Source organism: Acinonyx jubatus, chromosome A3 (assembly GCF_027475565.1).
Source record: "Acinonyx jubatus isolate Ajub_Pintada_27869175 chromosome A3, VMU_Ajub_asm_v1.0, whole genome shotgun sequence".
In the NCBI taxonomy this organism is placed as follows: domain Eukaryota; kingdom Metazoa; phylum Chordata; class Mammalia; order Carnivora; family Felidae; genus Acinonyx; species Acinonyx jubatus.
Genome location: NC_069388.1, coordinates 3,031,641 through 3,054,036, shown reverse-complemented (window position 1 = coordinate 3,054,036; position 22,396 = coordinate 3,031,641).

The window sequence follows — 22,396 nt, the reverse complement described above, 5'->3', positions numbered from 1 at the left end:
ATAGAACTCGACACACTCTCTGCTCAATTATTCTATAAATCCAGAAGTATATGAAAAATTAAGGTCTAAAAAAGTGTTAAAAACAATCTTAGCTTATAGGTCGTACGAAATCAGGCGGGGGGATGGGCTTGGCCCACGATACGTCGGCAACAGCAGCCCATAGACAAGCCTGAAGAAAAGCTTACAGCTGTGTGCATACAGCCAGGGAACGGGGCAGACACGATGTGGGAGGCCACGTGGGCAGTGGGGGCAGGTGGCGTGCTGGGGACCCAAAGGGAGGCTCTGGGCACAGAACACCCAGGCGGAAGCTTTAGGACGTGCAGGATTCTGATTCTTCAGGCTGTTTATTCAAGACCTAATTTACTTACTTATTTATTTTTAAAGTTTATTCATTTATTTTGTGAGAGAGCGAGTGGAGAAGGGGCAGAGAGAGAGAGAGAGAGAGAGAGAGAATCCTAGGCAGGCTTTTCACTGTCAGCGCAGAGCCCGACGCGGGGCTCGATCCCACGAACTGTGAGATCATGACCTGAGCCGAACCAGGAGTCAGAGGCTCAACCAGCTGAGCCCCCCAGGTGCCCCTAGACCTAGTTTGGAAATACAACAACACCGCAGACTTCTAAACAAGCTGAGAGTCTGCATGCGCGAGAGCTTTTGGCTTCCACCACGCTGGGAGAAGCCACTGTTCCATCTTGCTGTTGGTTTAAATAGCTGTATTATTTGCAGTGAAAACTTTGAAAACCAGGCCTAAGGGGAGACAGAAATTTCTTCAGATACTGTGCTACCGTTAGGAAGCTGCTCACCCGCCCTGCTTCCTGAAGACAGAGCGATCGATAAAAGCCTCCCTTTGAACAGTCTAATAAGCACAATTCATTTGGCAAACACGTATTGAGCGCCCACTGTGTGCTCGCTGCCCTCCCCGGCTTCGAGAGCTCGTGCTAATGATGAACTGGTGTCCGAAATGGCTGGACGGGACCTTCGAGTGGGAGAAAGCGCAAGAGGTATCATATTGATTCCATGCAGGGTTTGCTAATAGATTGTAATGCCGCCCAGCCTTCTTCCCACGTGGCCGCCTGGTCGACGGTGATCCGTGGCGGCTTCGTCATCGGGCTGCGCGTCAAGTGACGAGAAGGCATTAACCAGCACCCACTTGCCAAGATCTTCACTTACTGCTTGCAGGATTCTCATTCGGTCTGCCCAGGGCTCGACCTGCTTCCGTAAGGACAGCCGAAAAGCCCACGGGAAAGGTGAGAGAGTGGAGGTCCCTCTGATGCCCCCGTGCAGATGGTCAGCAGAAACCAAGTCCCAGCCTAAAGCCTCGCTCTTGGCATCACATCACTGTTCTCTGTGGGACTCGCAGGGATCAGAGACCTAATTACAATTTCTAGTCCCGTGGTGAGCATTTTCTCCAATTATATGGTCAATAACTCATTGTATATGGATTTATATACTGCTTGGGGATTGTCCATTTTTCTCCATCTTCAAGGCAGTGGGAATCATGGTTTGTCCCGTGGAGGCCCCTCCCCTGGGACCAGGCTTTCAGCTGCTGGCTCAGCGCTCCTGCTGTGCAAGCCCTTCCTTCAAAGGAACAGCACACGGCCGCTGCCGATGGCGGAGGGCCTGGAGTCCGGGTGACACCGTGGGATGCCGCCATGCGGCCCCAGCTCTGTGATCTCGGTTGTGAAATCACTCACTCCCCTGTGCCTCAGTATCCCCCTCTTCAAAGTGGGAGCACTGTTGACATCTATTTGTAAGGTGCTGAGGATGATGCCAGGCACCTGCTGTGCAGTAAAGGAATAATCCGTATGGAGACCAGAGCCGTGAAGGCTATTCAGCTCCAGAGCTCCTTTGGGAGAGGGAAGGGGAGGAAACAGGGAGGCGGCCTGCTTCAGAGTCAGGTTCAGGATCTCGCCGCTGCAAACCCAAGCCAGGTCACTCAGTCTTACTTGAGATCACTGCAGGTGCCAGAAAATGTGCTGCCTCCTACTTACGGACCCGCCCACTTCACGGCATCTTTCAAGGAAGAAGCTCACACCATTCGGCACATGGACAAAATCCCCAACAGGGGCTGAGTCTGCCTGTCTTTGCTCTCAGGTGTGCATGCTTATTAAGAGCCAAGGCGGCTGGGCACCCCAGCAGGTTGGAGCCCACGGGCAACTGGAAGATTTCTGTAGCTGGAGGGGTTTTCCTCTCTGGATAACCTGGAGGTCCAGGTCTGCGGCCCCGTTCCCACCCTGCTGACTAGACATTGTCCCAGGGCCGCTGAGCACCCACAGCCTCTCCGAGCCCTCGTTCTGGCCCCAGAAGCACTGGGCAGCCTCAGGTTCCCCTGCCCTCTGCCCCTTCCTCACCTTCCCTGCGTCCCACCCCCCCCCCCCCCCATCTACTTCAGCGCTTGGCTCTCCCACCACCCTTCCGAGATTCCAGAGTGTTCCCCACGCTGACATCAAAGGCTCCTTCCCGCAGTGCCCGGTGGGGCAGACGGGGGTTCTCATCTGGCGTGGGGAGGAGGAAATCGCGAAAGGTCACCCAGCCGGCTAATGAAGTGAACTGTCTGTGAGCTCAGTGGAGCTCATCTCCGAGGGTCAGTGTGAGAGCCCCCATTTGATGCTTCTAACCTACCCAGCCGACATGTTGCTACACAAGCTTGCGTCCTAAATGAGGATGGGCTCAGGGCTGCACTTCTGCGTTGCGGAGCGTCTCATGCGGTCTCTGGGAAAGCAAGTGTACACGAAGGTCAGGGGACCTCTGCTTCTCATCTCTGCTCCCACCAGCGATCACAGCTTGACCTGCCGCTGTGCGGAGGGCTAAAAAATAGAAGAAAAAGCATGGGGTTTGTTCCTAACTTTGAAAACATCACAGAGAGTCAAAGAAAATGTTTCCAGGCTGAACTAGACACCACTGAGTGGCACAAGCGATAGGAAAACACATCAAGACCATCAGCTGCGCGTTTGAAAAGCAAATTTGATACGTGTAGCAAAAGAGTGTCAGCAAGTCCCCATCATTGAAAACGGATCTCCCTTTTAACTGGAGGTCTAGCGGAGGTCAGGCGTGGGGAGATCTTGGAGAAGGGAGATCTTCAGCAGAAAAAAAAAAAAAAGGCAGAAGAATAATGATTTGAATCCCGAGGCTGGATTCAGTGCAGGGCAGAGCAGTTAGCAGCCGCAGTGGAGCAAGGGATTCATCCTTCTTCTCCATCACTGGCAGCAAAAATTCTGGCCCAAACATCGGGTTGACCCTCTGCGATGGTGGGCTGAGGTTTCAGAGGGTCGCTAGGACAGGGAACCAAGAAAGAATGGTGGCAATAGACGACACTCCGTGGGGATGGCATGGAATCTAGTCCCATCCCGCAAGTAACAACTCCCAGTGGGCAGGATGCAACAGAACCATGCCCAGGAGTGCTCAGCTAACCCCTGCTATTCTTTCCTCGTACTATTTGCATTTTGAGTGTTCGTGTCGCTAAGTCAGTCTCAAGGGAAGAAGAGAGAAATACAGTGCAATAATAATAATAATAATAATAATGAAAGGGAGGGCAAGGAGATGGCCATAACATCAACATAAGGGCAGAGGGTGATTCTCGTTCCTCTTACCACCCAGATCTGTTGTGTGTAGGCAGAGGCCTCCCTTGGATGGGATCGGGTCTTGACAAAGCCCCAGATACTTCTGCAAGGACATGAGTATTTCGTATTTTGCCTTACCACAGTGATTAATTGACCATCCGTAACAGCAAGTCCCAGACAGAGCTACAGAATCGTGAGCACATCTGGCTCATAGTAGGTGCTTTGTAAGAAAGTCTGAATGCACAATCGAATGATGAACTGTCTGCGAGGCCCTTTCTTGGGACTATTATCCCCCGTGGCTATAAATCCACCTTCTCGTTTTGCAATCGATAAATCAAACATAGGTAGGAGGTGATGGTGTCGATTTACCTCTAACTTATATCCTTCCCGGTGTCATTTGCAATTTTTCTACTTTATTGGTGGTGCCAACTTTTCGCTAGAAGCCTCACGAAATGTGTGACGAACCCACAGATGAAAACCTGTGATCTAAGATAAGTCGTTTCTCTACAGGCGTCCATGTTTCTAGACCCAGAAGCATTTCCCCCCATGGGGCTTCGCTCCTGCAGGCGTGGCTCTGGGATGGGGGATGGGGCAGCAGCACAGAGTCTCCAGAGAGCTTGTAAGGAATTGCAGGACCCTGGCCCCACCCACACCCACAAAGCTTCACCTGCATTTTGTCACGATCCCTGGGTGATGCGCGGGCTCCTTAAATTTTGCAAGGTGCTGCCGTGGTGCTGCTTGACAGAAGCGAAGAGGAGCCCGCCACTTGTGGCTTCCGGTCCCCACCACGTCATTCCCCGTCAGCTAGCCCCTCCTCACCAGCTGGACCCCCGAGCTCCACGCCCCTCGAGCCAGTGAGTTAGAAGCGCCCACAGGCCCGTGGCTGGTGAGCCAGGGCCGAGAACGCTGCCTCCAGGCAGTCGCGTGGGGGGCTCACATCAACTTCCTTATTCTCCATCCGCGCACTGGCATTCTCCCCAAAGAGCTCCTCTAAGAAAGTTTAAGGTCAGCAGAGGGGCCATCGGGAGGCTTTGGGAGAACCTGCTCTCATTCTGCTTTGCTGGGCTACGTCTCCACCCCACTGCCTCCTCGCCCCTGCCTTGCAGTAAGTAGCGTTTTATTTAACATTTCGTGACTGCAAAATGCACTCGCACTTTTATTTACTGGATGCTTCTCCCTCCTTCCTGTCTTTCTGCTGAAGGATGATGGAGGTGCCGTGGTCGCGGGAAGCAGAGGAAACGAATGTGGGGGAGATGTGTGTACGTTGTGGTTCTTTACGGTCCTGACATGCACCTGGTTAGCTGGTCACTGAGAACTGCCCATAATTTTGACACTTTCTATTTGACGGTTCAGGGTGTGGGGCAACTTAGGGAGGGGAGTGCATTAGCATTTTGGAATCAAAGGCTGTCCAAGGGCCCATTCAGCTGTTTGCTTTGTGCTTCTGTTTATGTTACCTGCAGGCAGAGAGAGAGAGAGAAGGAGAAAGAGAGATCGTTTTAAAAAAGGAAATCCCAGGGCGCCTGGGGGGGTTCAGTCGGTGAAGCGTCTGACTTCGGCTCGGGTCACGATCTCGCGGCTCGTGGGTTCAAGCCCCACGTCGGGCTCTGTGCCGACAGCTCGGAGCCTGGTGCCTGCTTCCGATTCTGTGTCTCCTTCTCCGTCTGCCCCTCCGCTGCTCTCTCTCTCTCTCAAAACTAAAATAAACATTAAAAATTTTTTAAAAAAAGGAAAAGGAAGACCTATACTATTCTCTATTGAAAGATGTGGTGGAGTTCAAGTATCAGAGAGGCCTATTGCTTTGTACCGAACGGTCGTTGAGATGTCCTGTCTGCTCACAACTCACACGCTCTCCGCATGGATGCAGAAGGTCCTCCGGCAACACCCAGGAAAACATGATGCTGTTTGGAAACCATCGTTTCAACCGATGGCAAAGTTGCTGAGTATTTGGACCTACTCGTTTCTGACAAGATGGTTGACCAGAAGTCAGAAGGACTGTGGCCACTTCGGGCTGATTTTACCTGGCGGTTCGGATGGCAACGAAGGAGGATCCGACGTCGTCGGTCATCTGTGATGAGAGGCAGACCCAGGCATGTCTCGAGGTGGAAAGGCGTAGTCCGTGCAAATTAACTTTAACATTCAAAGATGATGGTTCATGATTTATTTTCAAAATAGTGTATCTGTGAAAAATCAAGAGCCACAAGGATCCAATTATCTCAATGGCAGTGCAACTTATGTGGCATGAAGCAGTTTAAAAAAAAAAAATTGGAAGGGATGTTTAGTAAATTGGTATTGCCTTGCTGGGCCACAGCTTGAAGTCTGTCTGAATGATGTGGATCTCGTTAAATATCATCCACTAAAATCGCTTAGGTGATAAGAGAGGAAGATGAGGACCAGCCCCATGGAAGTTCCTTCGGTGGGTAAATCGCGACTCCTCCGGGGGTGTCTCTGATTTCCCGAAGCAAACAGCGTTCTTGCAAGACCAGCGGCCGAGGCGGGGGCAGGGCGGGCACGTCTTTCCGCCCAGGTGCCCAGATCTCCGGCTGCTGGGGGAAGTTCAGACCATCAGCTCCCTGCGTCCCAAAGCCTGAAGGCCTGACTACATGCTCATATTGATTTTGGGGAGAAGCTCCGAGATCGATCAATATCCGTTGGCAGCTGAAACCTTCAGATATTTGTTAAAGAACCAGATAGTCATGTTTCTGTGGGCAGAGAGGGTGGCCGGTGTTCAGAGTTACATGATTAAATAACACCTAGTTTAGCCGTTGTTGGTCTGTGACAGGTCGACGCAGGAGCGGTGTTTACTGTGATTAATCTAAACAGCAGCACACGTTGACCCGCTCCTCCGGCACCCGCGTAAGTGAAGGAAATTTGTCATTTGCTGGTTTGGAAGCGGTTTCTCCCCTTCTGCTGAGCTCTGCCGGCAGAGGGCTCCCAGGGAAGCCTGCCACAGCCACAGTATCAAGCGGCAGGAGGAAGCCGAAGACCCCCGCTTGAGCACCTCTACTCCCCCCCAGTGTTCTTTCCACCATCCTAAGGAGCGCAAGCAAAAAACCCTCCAAGTTATTAGGCAACCACGTGGGGCCGTCATTTCACAGCATCCTGGAGATCCATAAAGACCGTTCTCTCCCCATAAGCCTGACGTCTGGGGCTGCGTATGCCCACACATTTATCCAACTAGCTCCATTACCTACCATCACGAGGGACGCTGCGTTCAGAGTAGGCATTCAACTGTATTTCCCTAGTAATAAAGAATTCCAAAACAAGCCACTTGTAACAGTCTCATGATCTACGGAACATATTTTGAGAGGCACTGAATAAATACTCTGTACAGGGCCATCACCCAGCTTCTAGGATTGTCAGCCCATTCTGGAGTGGCTTGCGGCGGGGGGGGGGGGGGGGGGTCGGTATGCCCGTGGCCATGCATCATGGCGGGGGGAGACAATGTAAGATACCCAGGGCATAAAGAAGTCAGGTTAGAAGGTGGCCAAGCCAAGGCAAGAAAAAGGTAAGATTCAAAGAGAATCAAGAGAAGACCCCCAGAAATCCTTGTTGTTACCAGAATACTTGGATTTTATGTATAAGTTTTCCATTATTTGTTAAGTCTTCTGGGTTTTCTGAAATAGACTAAGAGAGGAGTGTTTGAATTTTCTCCTTGATTTAAATCACTGCTCTGCCACTTACTGGGCAGCAAAAATCACTGTGCACTGAGCCTTAAATTCCTTACCTGCAAAAGAGAAATGATAGGGGCCCCCAGGTGGTTCAGTTGGTGAAGCGTCTGACGTCGGCTCAGGTCGTGATCTCACGGTTCATGGGTTTGAGCCCCACATCAGGCTCTCTGCTGACAGCTCAGAGCCTGGAGCCTGCTTCGGATTCTGTGTGTGTGTGTGTGTGTGTCTCTCTCTCTCTCTGCCCCTCCCCTGCTTGAACTCTGTCTCTCTCTCTCAAAAGTAAATAAACAATAAAAATTTTTTTAACAATTAAAAAAGAACTGGTATCCGAGAGCCCAGCGAACACATCCAGCTCATCGGTTTTGGTGTGGTCTACCCTTTGACGATGTGGGGTCTCGCTGGCAATGGCATTCTCCAGCAAGTTCAGAGCTGACCACGAAACCCGGGCTCAACGATTCTACGAAGGACCTCCACCTGGATTACTCAGTTCAGTTGCATTTTGCCCAGAGGTCAACAACGAGCTGTCAGGCATCTCAAAGCTCGCCTTCACCACCAGCAAAATGCCTTCCCTCTTATTTATGCCCAGGATCCAAAGTCACATGGGTCAGATGTTAGTTTCTCACCAGGCTGCTGGAATGAACCAACATCCTCTGTGCAGGACAGAGAAAGACAAGACACGTTACAGGGTGATAAGAGAAGAACGGACTCCCGGGCGAGCTCCTTTTCCTGAGACCTCTGCAGACATCAGGGCTCCCCTCTGACATCTTAAAGGAGCTGTAAAGTCTCTTTTTTCCTCACATGGTGGAGAAGAGCCTATTACCATCAGGTGTCGGGACAAATTATAGGTCTGTCGGCACCAGAAAAAAAAAAAAATATCCACTCACAGCATACTCTGCTCTCACCCTTAAAAATACCTTTTGAAAATGTGTGTGTTTCGTTGGGGTAAAGAATTCAGCTTTCTGTGCGCGGCTTCTCAGCCCTGGTGCTGCTGACAGCGTGAGGCACGCCATTCTGTGCCGAGCACGGTAGGATGTTGGGCAGCGTCTCTGGCCTCTCTCGCTGGGTGATGGTGCCCCCCCCCCCCCGAGCTGTGATGACCGGAAATGTCCCCGGATATCGCCCAACAAAATTCACTTCAAATTGCATCCAACCAGATTCCCCAGCATAGCTCACCGGGGGTTCATGCAATGAGCCTGAATAATGCAGCCAAGTGTGGCCTCAGGTCCCGGAATCTCAGGTCCTAGGATCGCATCTCCCATGAGCTGATTCCCGGGGCGCGGGGGCGGAGTGTTAAACCGAAAATACAATTTCTTCTCCCTCTCAGAGATTCCGGCATTTTAACATATCCTGGATTGGTAAATAACAGGAACCTTCTGGACCGCATAGTCCTAGGAGGCTCCCATTGGCATAACCTCGTGCAGACACAGCAGGTCAGGCCCAGGTTCAGTGTTGATGGGGAAAAGCAATACTTCCAGAGAGGACCCGTGTGGGAAGAGGGACAAGAGACACGGGGCATCAAGTCTCACCCGTTCCTCTGGAGGGACGAGACAGTTGAACAGTTCATTGCTGAGATGGTCTCCGTGTGCCTGTCAGGGGTGGTGCACAGCTCTGTGAATTTACTTAATACTATGTAACCACATGCTTTAAATGGGTAAGCGTCCATGTGTAAGTTCTATATCAATAGCTATGTTTTTTAAAATTATTTTAAGGTTACTTTTTCGTTTCGAGAAAGACAAAGAGAGTGAGCAGGGGAGGGGCAGAGAGAGAGGGAGAGGAAGAATCCTAAGCACTGTCAGCACAGAGGCTGATGCGGGGCTTGAACTCACAAACCCTGAGATCGTGACCTGAGCCGAAATCTAGAGTCAGACACTTAACCGACTGAGCCACCGGGATGCCCCTGAATGACTATGTTTTAAAAAGATGAATTACTGAAAAGTCTGCTTCCTACTCCACGTATAATGGTTGTGAGTTCGTAAAACTTGGATGTTGAATGTGTCTCAGAAAAATAAAAAAAGAGCAAAACTCATTTTTATGAGAAGGGTTTTTATCACTTAGACCTTGGAGCGTCAGGCCCAGGGAACCCGGGGGCTCTGTGACGTTGTTAGGGCCTCGCTCCCCAACATGCGGCTTCTGTCCACATTGCTCTCATCCTGTCCTACCACGGGTGGCCAGGGAGGTGGATCACTGTCTCAGACTGTGGCCTCCCTGCTTGGTAGCCACCATAGCAAGAGCCAGCGTGGTCACTGACCTCGAGAGGAAGTCAGTTTGTCTAGCTCCAATACGTACCCTCCCCTGGACTCACCCTGATGGTCAGGGGAAAGGGTCTCCTGACTGCCCGTGCACAGTCAGAAGACCCCCTCCATGGCCAGGCCGAGGCAGGGCACCTGGCTGACCAAGCCGACCGGGATCGTGCACCGTGGGCAGGGGTATTTCCCCAGATGGGAATCAAGGAGTTGCCACTCCCATAAGACAGACAGCAAAGCCAACAGAACATGAAGAGTTGGAGAAGGTATCACAGGTGGTCTATACCATCGCTCCCAGCCCACACTCTCTGTGTTCCCACAACGTCCACACCTGCATCAGACTCGGACTGAACTCCCAGCCTGGACCACAGCCCAGTCTAGATGAGCCAGCCTGTGGGTGACCCACAGACCCACGAGTGAGGAATGGAGGCTGGCTGTCATAAGCCCTAAGGTTATGGGGTAGCTTGTTATGCAGCATCATTGTGGCAACAGCTGACAAATACACTCCCTTTGTGTCCTCCTGTGTGGAGCAAGGGATCGGCATCTTCTTGGAGGCGGGGATCTCCCCACAGTGAGAACCTTCACGTAACAGTGCGCCCCGCAGAGCACGAACCCCAGCCCTGTTATGGAGCCGTGTCCCAACTTTTCAGACCCAGCCCCATGGGGCAAGTGGCAGGACATCAGCGTTTATGCCTTTTTCAGATTGCCTTTCATATCTGCACAACAGGATTCTGAGCTCACTTCTTTGCAAGCAGCCCAGAGCTGTCAACCCTGGAATGGTGAGCATCTGTCTGTCCCCACATCTATCTCTAGGGACAACCACAGTGACCTGCATGGGCCTTCAGTCTTCCACAGCCATTCAGACACTACCTGCACCAAGGACATGGTTCAGCCTTTACATCAAAGGAGACACAATGCTCCCTAAACTGCAGGGAGGTGAAACCGTCCTCCCCCAGCATCTATTTGGTAATTTATTTATGAGATTTCAGCAGTGCCCTCTGTCATGTGTCCTGAGGCACACCAATGACTTCATCATGCATGATTCAAGTGTGAATAAGGAATCAAAGAGAAAGGTCAGGAGTCTGTGGATGAGGGATATTAAACACTCTTGGATATGATGTAGGGAGGACCTCTGAGAAGTGTTTCTTTTTCCAAAGGGTCATTTTTATTATTTTTATTTGGAGGGAATTTTAGACCAATGGAAAAGTCACAAACATAATACAAAGGGTACCCATACTCCCTTCACCCAGACCCCCTTATGTTAATAATCACACACAATTTTTACCAAAACTGAGAAATTACATTTTTGCCGCAACACTACTAAACAGGGTACGAGACTTATTTGAATCTCTCCGTGTTCCCACTGATGCTTTTGTTCTGTCCCGGGACCCGTTCTGGAATCCCGAACTGTGTCTGGGCATCGTGCCGTCCTCGTCTCTTGCAATGTGGGGCCGTCCTGTCTCTCCTTATCTTTGGTGACCTCGACAGGTGGGAAGACATTGGTCAGTTATTTTGTAGAAAAGCCCTGAGTTTGGTTTCTCTGACGTCCGCTCGTGATCAGACTGAGGCTCCGTGTCCCTGGGAGGTGTGCCCCTGCCCGAGGGTCACCCTGGGCTGTGTGATGCCAGTTGCATCACTGGGGATTTTCGACTTGCCTGAAGGCCGGTGTGTATGTGCCAGATTGTCCCCTGGGAACTTACTTTGTAAATATTAAGTATTTGGGGAGCAATGCAAATCCATTTCTGCTTCCGTTTGGAATGGAGTACATGGAACGGGAAAATTCTCCCATCTGTAAACTCGAGTGACTCTCTGCCTCAGTCCTGGAAACTGCACATCTGTCCAGTCCCCCCCACCCCTTCCTCGCTGTTTTGCCCTCCCAGCCCCCGCTCCGCCCGACCCCAGGTTAACCTTTCCTTCCCATTCCCAAAAGCATTACTTGGTCCCGACACCCCGTGAAGATCAAGGGCCATGCCCCAGCAGGCACACAGCATGGGTCCTTCAGCAGAGAAGTCAGAATCACAGATGAGGGGGGACAACCACCAGAACAGCCAGGGCGGACACAGTGACCCCCAGGCTCTTGGGTGCCCTCTCCTGACCCCCCAGGCATGCATAGCCATTCACACCAGCAGGGGGGGGGGGGGCTCCCTAGGCCTGGGGCCCTTGGCCTTGCAGCTTCCTGCCCAGGGCACCTCACCTTCCTTAAGCTGGCCTGCATCACCCCTTCCCTGCAGGTGGGGGCCTCAGAGTTACGAAGAGTAACCCTGGGTTCCCAGTGTTTCCTTATGAATGTCACCATCGGGTGTGTTGATTTCCTTGGCCAATCTGCTGTAACAATCCCAGATCTTTTGCTCTTTCCCTCCCTCCCTCCCTCCCTCACTCCCTCCCTCCCTCCCTTCCCTTCTTTCCTTCTCTCCCTCTCTCTCTGCAACTGAACATAAGTTAATGTTTCCAAACAGAGACATTGACCCAGGATTTCATTTTCCTCCTCTGCAGTTTCTGCTTTATGAGGACCCCAGTGGTTACTGTGGAAACTTTTGACAGGCCCCGCAGTCAGGCAAATTAAATCTTCCGGCCTGAGCAAACCCTGACCTAGAACCTCAGCACCGTCTGCCTGCTCTTTGGCGGGTTTAGCCGGTGTCGGCCATGGTAGGGCATCGGTTTCCCTCCCCGTGGGCGCAGGTTAAATCATAAACAGCCTGGAAACAAAACAAGCTTAGATTACAGGCAGCCCACTGTTGCTTTTCTGTTACAGAGGAGAGAAGAGGGCCCGGAACACGGAGAGGCTGTGCCAGGGAGGGGGAGGGGCATGGGGTCTCTGGCCGGCAGGTCCCAGGCCAGGGCAGGTGGGCAGACGCAAACCCGCCAGGGCCGGGACTCGCCGAGCTGATGTCCCCTCAGCTAGCAGGGCACATCCCTTCTGCCTTCACATCTGCTCGCCTGCACTCAGTACAGAGACAAAGTAGCGACCTAAAAATAGGCAGCTCCCACTGGCCTTCTGGAGTAGGTCAGAGTCAGAAGGCCTCTTTCCTGCATTGCGTTTCCACCACCTTTGGCCCTGGGTGGTGAGGGAGTGCGGCCCCTTGCCAGGGGCTTGACGTGAGAAGGTGGAAGAAAGTGTCACCAAGGGGCCGTCTCGGCCAAAGTAAGCCCATCGATCTGATTTCTCTGGCCCAGGTGATGCCAGACTGAGTTTCAAATTTATTTGTAATGTTTTGTGTGTGTGTGTGTGTGTGTGTGTGTGTTTAAATGAGATATTTTACATGAAATCTGGATTTCTAGTTTATCTGGAAAACAGGAAGATGTGGGATCCCTGGGGTCCCACCTCTGCTTGGAAGACAGGTCCGTGTGTCTCCTTTCCCAGCCGGCCTCCCTCCTCACGCTGCCCGGCGCGTCCCATACTCAAAGGTCCCGTGTCCGTGGCTCTTCATCACCTTACAGGTTTCTGCTCTGCCCCTGAACTTCCCTGCGGGGCCCCCATAGGCATTCACCTTGTGACACTCCGGTGGAGAGGGCCAGACCAGGCATGGAGGGGCATAGAGGGCCATCCACGAGGTGAAGACACGTCCTCGCCACGGAAGCAGCAGGCTGCCCAGGCGGGCTCTGCTCTGGCTGGGGTTGTAATCCTAACCACGATTCGGTGAAGATTTGCTCAGGAGCGAGCGGTGCGGTGTGAGAGCCGGGGGCTCAGAGCCACACGACCCCTGCTCCGTGTGATTGGGTCTGTAAACGAGGGGAGGGGTGACTCTGCCCCAAACTGTGCAGGCATCAGCTGTGTTACTTTCTGACCTGTGGCCCTGAGATGCTTTAACGAACAGGAGAGAGAGGGACTGAATCAGTGAGCACGCAGGGCGTTTGTCCTCGACCGAGCTTGGGGGAGAGCGAGGGACGGCCATCCTTGGGTGTGAGTGTCTCCTAAGAAATGGGGTGAGGGCAGCTGGGGACAGCTCAGCGGGGGCCTGACTTCAGGATGGACAGCCCAGCCCTGCCCCCAACAGCTGCCACTGGAGAGGGCCAGGTGGGTGGGAACCACGGCAGGACCTGTTTGTCCTGGCTCAGGACTGTGCCTTCACTGACCCGTCAGGGTCTGGCAGTCCCATCCCTGCTCCGATGTGGTGGCCTGCGGGGCCTCCCCGCGAGTCTGGTTCAGCCGGCCCCGGGCACCCCTGCCCTCAGCCTCCTTATCACACTGTTCCCCAGCAGGACAGTCAACACACATTACCCTCCGTCACCGAACATCTTCCCTGCTGGCCTGTGAGTCCCAAGACACCGAGACCACTTCTGTGTCCACACTGCAGCCAGGGTTGAGCCCTGGGCCGGGCACAGGTCGGATACTCCAGGACTACTCATTGAAGGAGTGACTTGGAAACTGTGCCAGAGTCGGGCAAGTGCCCCCTGCCAGCGCCTCAACCCGGGGCATCCGGTGGGGGCGCCTTTGTCAAATCTGAACAGGGCCCACGTGGGGACCTAAGCTCTGCTGGACTCCTGACAGTGTTAATGTGACGGAAAAGGATCGCAGGGCTCCCGGCCCCCGAGGCAGCTTCGTGAACACTGGGTGAGCGGGGTGGGTCCTGGATGGCAGGGGGCACGGCGGCTGCAGTCTGCCCCCGTCTGCTCCCTCCTGCTGCCACGCATCAGGGCCACGCAGCACATTCTGTCTACGTCTAGAAACTGACAGAAGAAATACCCATGCCCTTTTCTGCAAAATGAGGACTTGGTCTCTTTTAGAGGGAGGGTGTGGTCCCGCCCCTCCCCCCCAAGAGGAGAAACAGGAAACGTCCTTTCTGAAAGGATCTTTCGAAAGGGATTGGCGTTATTTTTACTTATACGCAGAAAACAATGTGACTTCAAGTTCTTGAACTTTAGAGGATGCCAGAAAAATTGTTTTAAATACGGGAAAATGTCAGATATTTGTATTTGACCAAATGGCGATGAACTTAGTGATGGAGAGACGAGGCTCTCAGTTGGAAGTTGGATGATGCTAAGTCTGCACAGAAAATAAAAAATTTATGAACTTCAGGGATCCCAACATTCTGGTCTGTCCTCATTCATCACCTACATTGGTCTCTGTGCCCTGGGATCCCCATGGACGCCAGTCAGATGTGGCATCTCAGCCATTTGCTTGGAAAAGCTTAACAACATTTGCCAAGTCTCAGTATGTTCCGTGAAAGACGTGTTCTGTAGTCAAATGTATCCATGGAAAGCAGATACAGAATACTCCTCCCTTCTCCAAGGTTCACGGGGCACAGCGATATATTAAAGGTCCTGACAAGTCCTGCAGGAGACACCCTGGTTGTGCTTCATTTAACCCACTTTTCCTGGACCTTTCAGACAAGGCACGTCTTTGGTGAAAAAACAAACACAACACCTAAGACACCACTTGGGACTATGTGGCAGCAAACAGAGTCTGGGGAGGCCTTGTCCTACAGAAGAGACGCTCCATCGTGTGCAGAGACCATCAACGAGAAAGTCAGAGCAAATGAAAACTTTGTTCAGCTTTAAGACAATTGAAAAGAGAGAGGGTGCGTCTGAGCTGAGATTTCGAGACAGAAAAAAAGCCTCAGGTATCGACCGCCAGACGGCATCAGTCCATCCTTCCCTTAGGACGCAGGGCAGGAAATCTGTCAGCCGTGGAGCCTCCTCTGTCGGCTTTAGACTCCCCCTTGCTTTTCGATGCTCCCTGTTTCCTGTAACAAGCCCCTCAGTTGTACACGGTGCCCGTCTGACTCCGCTCCTGCCAATCTGGGAACCAGGCCCACCCAGTCTGGGCATCATCCCACTTATTCTGAGGAGCCGTCAGAAGAGCACTGCTCAGCCGTCGGGCGTTTTGACAGTAGGGCCTCAGTAGGCCTGTCTGCGTGTTGCAGGGAGCCCTGCCCGCCGGGAGCTCATACCCTTTGGTACCTGGGAGGAGACCTCTACTCTTTCTGACTCCAGTCTTTTCTCAAAGAAGCTTCCCCGACGCGACACATAAAAGGCGGAGCTCGGACGCATCTGCCAAGCTCCCCACCATGCTGTCTTCTGGTCTTGCTTCCCACCGACAAGACCCGTCCTTTGTTAAGCTGCGACCGTGGTGTCCTTAGGAAGGAGAGCCTTCCCTGGGACCCAGCTGAGACCCCGAGCTGCTCAGCGAGAGCAAAGGCAGGCAGTGATATTTCCTCATTGATCCAGGCGCTCTGGATCCGAGGCCCAGAGGCCCGCCACGCTGCCATTTGCTCAGTTTTCCCATTGGCTAGAAGGAGCAGGTATCTCCGGGATGTATGAGGCCCGGTTTTGGTGTTCCCAAAGCACAAAGGTAGAATCCAGTGTTTCCCCCACCAGGCCGAGCTTTCTGAAGCAGGGATCACAGAGAGAGAGAGTCGGGTTCTCGCAGCTCCGCGAGGGGGCCGCGTTTCGCATGCACATGTGACCCATAAGAGGCCATCCGTGGAAACGGCGTCATCCCATCCCTGATGCGGATTAGCCTCACCAGTCAGGGGAGCCGTCAAGCTTTCCCACCAGGCAGCGTAAGAGTCTACTTCCTCAGCAGCCCCAGTGCGGAATCAAGTCATAGTAGGAAGGTTCCGCGGGCGCCTGGAGGCACGAGGCCCTGTGTTCAGCGCTGTGGGGGCATAAGGCACCGCTCTCATCCTCACGGATTCCGAGTTTGACTGAAGGGCTGAGATCTGTAAGCACGAAGCGGTACCAGGTAATAAAAGCTAGGGTGCACTTAGGTGCTCGCGGGTTCGGGTGGAACCCCAGAGACCACGTGTTACATTTGCCCGTCCAGCTTGTGCTTTGGGGGCTGACCTTCCGGTACTTGTGGTTCCCAAGGGACCGTGAATCAGAAGACCCGGCTCCCGGGGGCCCAGGGGTCCTGTCTGGTCAGCGGTACTCCAAGTGGGATCGTGTGCCCAGGCAGGGCCAGTCAAACTTGTTACCAGAGTTTTCTTATCATCTACGGAAACTGCTTGAACCAAGAGCTCTTTCTGCCCAACTGCTGAAGTGTGCACAGGGCTGGCTCTAGGGCGAGGGAGGGGGGTCGCCGGGACACAAAGTGTAAGGGGGGACGTAGCTCTCAGGCATGACCCTGAGAGTGAGCGTCTCCTTGAATCTGTGCAAATTTGCCCTGCCCTGGTCCTGGTGCCTCAGGGCCATCGTCCCTCACAGCCATCTTTCCTTTCCACGGAGAGACAGCCTATCTGGAGAAGGAGAGGGAAACGGCGCAAAGACACAGAGAGAGCTAGAACCCCAGTGATATCATGAGAGATCCTGGATCCAGCCATGCCTGCAGCTTGTATTTCTGGTCACAGACCTAATGCATTGAATTGGCTTTCTGTCCCTAAAACAGTCTTGGCACCTTCAAGTGGAGGGCAGCAAGTGACGGGGTACAAAGCGAAGCCTTGGCTGAAACGAGGTGACAAGGGGGGGTGATGTGAATCACGGTCCCCCGCTGAGGAGTGTGTGAACTTAGTCTGTGCGTGAGGATGTCACAATCTGTCAGGGGAGTTTGTAGATGCTGGGTGGTGTTCGCTAAGAGCCCACAGCCGAGGAGGCTCAGCCTACCCACCAGAAGAGCAGAACGGGACAGAAAATAACTTTATTGATTGCGTATTTTTCACGACTGAGCGCCCTGGAGCCAGCTGTGCCTGAAGACAGGCCATCCCTCAACTTCCGAGCTATGACAACCAATAGACTCCTCTTTTCTGTGAGCCAGGCCAGGCGACATGGGTAATGCCAACAGAAACTAAGACAGGCTTGGTCCCCCCTCGCCACCACACGCACTGAACTATAAGCAACTTGGGGGCCAGTGTGGCGTTCCGGGCCAGGGTGGGGATGGAGACACTGTAGGCACACAGTCAGCCATGACACCCAGACAGATGGATGAATGGGTGGGGGGAGTGGTCCAGGGCCCCCTCTATGGGACATGTAGCCCCTGCCTCCTTGGAGCACCTAAGCAGGGAAGCAAAGTGGAAGGAGGCTTAAGGACCATCTGGGGCCCCCGGGCCTGTGCTGGGAATCCCAGAGCTGAACAAAACGCACACACTTCCAACTTCCCGGGCCTCCTCCAATCGCTGTGCCCTGAAAGGATCTGGAGCCGGGGCTGAGAGGGTGTGGCAGACCTACCCGAAGGTGACCTGTGATGAGTCAGACCCTTGTACAAATCCCCTCCCCTCCAGAGCAGGCAGACCAGGGACTTGCTTCTGACCAGCAGAATAGGGCAAAGGGGATGGGAGGTCACTGTCATGAGCACATCATATCATATGACAACGGTGAAGGGATGGTGGATGCAGTTAAGGTCCCTATTTCATTGGCTATAATTAAATAGAGATTGACCTGGGTGGGCCTGACCTAACCCGGTGATGGAAAGTCCTTTATAAGAGGATCTCATCCTTCTCTGACATCAGAGACTCCCAGTAGAACAATATGCTTGTGCTGGCTCTGAAGAAGCAAACAGCCAGGCTGTGAATGGCCCACAGGGAGGACCATCTTCCAGGAGCCGGGGCCACAAGCAAGTGAACACATTTTGGAGCTGGGCTCCATAGGAGCTGGGCGGCCCAGCTGCTCCTTGGCTGCAGCTGTGGGAAACCCCGACCACAGGAAGGGCCTGCCTGGACCCCGACGCTCAGGCGTGTGGCAACCACGAGTGGTGTTCCAAAGTGCGATGTTTACAGAAATTTGTGCAGGAGCGACAATAGGAAACTCACAGGGTTTGGGGAGATTTGATGGGGGCTGGAAATCCTCTACCTAAAATGAAAAGTCTTCTACTATGAGATTCAAACACTGGCTGTGGGGCCGGACAATGTCAGCAAAGGGTTGGCCCCATGCTGACCGCCGAGGAGGGACCCCGGAGTGTGGAAGGACTGTCTACACAGGTGCGTCTCACCCCTGCCCTCAGCCGGAAGACCTTCCGCACTCATGCTGCCCAGCCTATGCCTCAGGCTCGGATTTACAAAACAGTGCTCGTTCCTGCCCTTTGTGCCCAACATTCACTGTGCCTCCGTTTCCCCACTGAGCTCCCGGGGAGACCTCAGCTCGGCCCTGACACAAGTCCGCTGCTGGCCTGAGAGTGTGTCATTCAATAGCAGAGCGGGTGAAACGTTCCAATTCCCCCACTCAATGATATTAAATTACACTTCCCACAAAAATCTCTCCCATTGCTGCATTATTTAAGCAGAAAGAGCTAAATACAGAAGGCCTCTATGTTTCATTCCTGATTCTCAGATAATTATAAATATACTGGCTTCCCCCCACCCCCAATCATGGATTAACTTTCATGGAGATGGTTGGTTTCCTTTCTATGGAGACACGGTTTTGACTGGAGCCCTAAACCAGTAGTAAAGATCGTGACTAATCTCACTCCCATCGTGCTCACCAGAACATGTGCCCGGGCATTTCTATAGCAACTGCTGCTGAGGGCCCAGAGGCCACGGCATATCTTGCCCTGGAAGCCGTTTTTCTTCTTGACCCGGCTTGTTACATGCTCCAAACAAGGCTTCCGAATCCAGGCGGTACCCTCCGTGGGAAATGCATTCATCATGTTCCGCAGGGATATGCAGACGCCCGCACACCGAACCCCGCTTGCCCGTCCGTACCCTTCGGTTTTGCTTTCCCGAGTGAGTTTCCAGAGGGGGCTGAGGGAACATACACTCGCTCTGCTTCAGACACTTCCCAGCTAATTGTGATAAACCACCAAGAGGAGACCTCACGACTCAAGTAAACAAATCAATCCGTGTTTGTGCAGAACCAAGGCTTGTTTAGGTACAGCAAGTAATGCCGTATCGCTTTAAATTTTTTTAAATGTTTTTATTTATTTTTAAGACAGAGAGAGACAGAGTGTGAGTGAGGATGGGTCAGAGAGAGAGGGAGACACAGAATCGGAAGCAGGCGCCAGTCTCTGAGCTGTTGGCACAGAGCCCGACGCGGGGCTCAAACTCACGAACCGTGAGATCATGACCCGAGCTGAAGTTGGACGCTCAACCGACTGCGCCACCCGGGTACCCCCATATCACGTTAATAGAGAGGAAATACGGAACAGGGTTAGAGCGCAGCCTCTAGGTGGGGGACACCCCGGGATTCTCAATCCTGTACTGCTATTCCCCAGCTCTGTGACCTTGGGCTAGTGACGCAGCCTCTCTGTGCCTCGCTGTTTCCGTCTTCAGAATGAGATATTGCTAGTGCTTGGCACATAGGGCGCTGGCCAGGCTTAAATGAGTTACCGTGTGGAAAGCCCTGAAAATGGTGCTTAGCCCCTAGTAACTTGCATGCCTTTGAGGCTCTTCTTTGGCTATTGTTACCATCGCCTTCATTTTTCCAGGGTGGATTTCACTGAAATGAACACCACAGGCGATTTACTGATTTCCTCACCGCCTCGCCTATGCATTCATTCATGCCCCCAGCATTAATCCGTGTCCCCCGGATGGCGCCTGGGGCGGCTGTGATCTAGGTGACAAATTTTCGGTAGCACTTTTCTCGTCTGCAGGGAGCAGCTGAGACTCACTCCTCCAGGTTGAGCTGAGTCCTTCCTGCCCACACCGAGCCTTCTCCTGCGAGTTCCTGCAAGAGACAGGACACTCCAAATTGTCTTTCTCGGGCTCCGGATGTGTCCACAGAGAGAATGTCTCACAGACCAGGTCAGTGGGAGAAAATGAGCCAGATACAGTCATGCGGGCGTTCTGCTGAACCACGGATGCGTTCCCCTCCTCTGGCTTTCCCAGCGCTTCGGGATCTTGGCCATTCCTGGGGTTTGAGCAATACAGGAGCGGCAGATTCAGGACTTTATTGTTCTCTTCTGCAATCTTATTTAAGCCCTCTGTCAGCATAGGTGAGTTTTCAGTGGCCAACACCTAGCACATAGGAGCGCCTGAATTTCCATCTCATTCATGTGCTAAATCTATTTCAGAGGGCAGGGATGAGGGCTCCACGGAGCAGTCAGGGTCACGCAGGTTACCACAAATGCATGCCTAAGAAAACACAGCAGCCAGAGAAAGATGTGCCCGGCCATCTACTCGGGCAGTGCCATTAATTTCCATCACACTACACTGCCTTCAGCCAAACGTTACTCTTTTTTTTACTTATTGCAACAAGTCCTTGATTTAAGAGAATAAGATCACCTATGGTACACCCGCTCCGTCCAGATAATCAAATCACAGGTGTCCTTGCTTCTTCAAATGTAATCAAGGGCAACGTCCGTCTACCCAAGATGAGACAGCCTTGCTCAGCACCACCCTGTAAGCAAAGGTGTCCTCTCCCGATCACGGAGGGCTTGAGGTTCGCAGGTAATTACCCCCATCCATGCTGACCAAATGCTTGTAAACATCAGAGAATCACAGTCAAAGGAGATAAATTAAGTGGGAGGAAAGCAGAAGTTTGGAAGAAGTCAGTTTTTCGACATTTTGATGGCATCTCTTTGTTGAGGTGAGAATTTTTAATTAAAAACTGAAACAACCAAAATCTCTACCATAGCAATCATGCTTCACTCCATCTACATTTGGGGGAGTTGGTGCAGGGGAGCAGTTCTCAATGGGCAGTGAATTTCCCACTCACCCCGGGGGACATCTGACAATGTTTGGAGACATTTTTGGTTGTTGCCATTGGCACGTAGCAGGTGGAGGCCAGGGACACTGCTAAACGTCACACAGCGCACCAGATGACCTCCCCCCACCCAAGAGAGACCGTGTGGCCCCCACCATCAGCAGTGCCGAGGTTGAGGACCCTATAAGAAGGGACCATGGGGGTCCAGCAGGTATATTTTTACACAGTGTAAGAAAGCCACTTGCTAGGCTAACTCAAAACATAGGTAGGACCTGACGAGGAACATTTAACATTTAAGTACCTGTGTTTTCACCCATCGGACCAAAAATCACTGAACATTTTCCTTTAAGCAATGAAGCTGCCCCAAATCATCATTCTGTCATGCATGCGAGCGACATTATTGCAGATAGAAAAGATAAAACATTTGTTGAGCGGTATCACCCTCGCCACGGGAGGAAGTGAGCGAATGTACGTGGCACCTTGGATGCAGCACATGTGTGGCTGCAGGCAGTGTGGCCGTGACCGCCCGACGAGGGCTGAGTGCTTTGGGTGCTCTGACTACGATCAGATGGCTCAGTTCTGGGGTGGGGAAGCTGTCTTGCTGGGGAACAGGACTCACGGAGGTCGACCAGACCGTTAGTGGCAAAGCTGAGGCTGGAGCATGCGCCTGGCCTCCTGTGTCCAGTGCACAGAGGAAACGCTCCGTCCTCTTAGCGGCCGACACCATCCCTCATCTTCGAGCGTCTGAGAATGCAGAGGTCGGGCAGGAGCAGGGCCAGCGGGGGCACCCAGTGTGGCGTGTCAGGGGCGGTAAGGGATTCCAAGCTGTGTGGTTGTGCCACTTGGACGGTCCATGGGTCGCGGGAGGTCAAGCTTGCCCAAAGGCAAACCCCTTTATCTGGCCATTAAGACCCCAAAGGCTGTGGAGAAGGGGATGGGGTTCTTCTGTTTGGAGACCTAGTCTTATTTACTTCCTTGAAGATCTTATTTTGAAAGTCCTGATAATGACTTTGTGCCTGTTCTTGGATTTCACACCGCGGTCAGGGTGGCATGGAGAGGCAGAACCTCAAAAGGTGGCCTGCACCCCTTGGTCGGCACGTGGCCAAACTCAGGGCCAAACTCCCGAGTCTCCGAATCCTGCCCTGGTAAGCCATCATATCCCACGGCAAAAACTCTCCATTTCTTCCTGATCTCCTTAAGGGCCAAGACACCCAGGAAGGGGGTGGGGGTGCAGAGAAGAAAAAGGACCCCTTAGAGCCCACAGACTCACACCGTCTCTGTTTCCCAACGGAACCCCTATGGCGTCACCTGTGGGCAAGAAGGCTGAGGTGCAGAGAGGCCAAGCAGGTGTCTAAGTCCCTGTCACCCGTTAGTGCCGACACCAGGCTTTGTTCCCAGACTGCCTGACGGCACAGCC